Here is a 501-nt window from a genome sequence, read left to right on the forward strand (position 1 = left end):
GGCAGCGAATGTCCAGGTGGGGAGATAGGCAGTGGGCTGGAAATGGGGGCATGGACTCCCCTGCACCCTTTTGTGGACAAGGCTGGCACGGGGAAAATTGAGCATGGACACGGAAGTGTCTTCTGGTGGCTGCCACGTCCCACCCATCCCATCCCTCTTGGTTCTGTAGGTGCTGATCGATGAGGAGCCCAAGCACACTTTGGGCTCAGAAATAAAGCAGGAAGCCATGAAGAGCTTTGCCAACATGAGGTAGCTGCCCAGACCCACATTTGGCTAGCATGGCCCCAGGGCAGGCTCCTGGCAGCCCTGAAGCTGGCAGGGAGGCTTCCTCCTCCCCATGGAGGTCCACGTCCTCCTTCCCATAGCCTCAAGGCACGGCGTCCAACAGACTTCTCTCTCCCCTTCCAGCACTGTGGAGACAGCACTGGAAGGCCAAACGGAGAGCATCCTGAATTCTTGCTTCAACAGTGTCTTCTTTTGCCTCCGGAACTGTGCATACCA

At 57.5% G+C, this 501-nt stretch overlaps 1 long non-coding RNA gene across 1 annotated transcript; it reads left to right on the top strand.

Annotated features, from left to right (window-relative positions):
* The first annotated feature begins 1 nt into the window (after position 1).
* On the top strand, positions 2-479 carry LOC109365203. The gene is made up of 3 exons (XR_002110848.1): positions 2-16; positions 170-249; positions 409-479. It is a non-coding gene; the product is annotated as an uncharacterized LOC109365203 (long non-coding RNA).
* Positions 480-501: the final 22 nt, after the last annotated feature.

This window comes from Meleagris gallopavo, unplaced genomic scaffold (assembly GCF_000146605.3).
Source record: "Meleagris gallopavo isolate NT-WF06-2002-E0010 breed Aviagen turkey brand Nicholas breeding stock unplaced genomic scaffold, Turkey_5.1 ChrUn_random_7180001960156, whole genome shotgun sequence".
Lineage (NCBI taxonomy): Eukaryota > Metazoa > Chordata > Aves > Galliformes > Phasianidae > Meleagris > Meleagris gallopavo.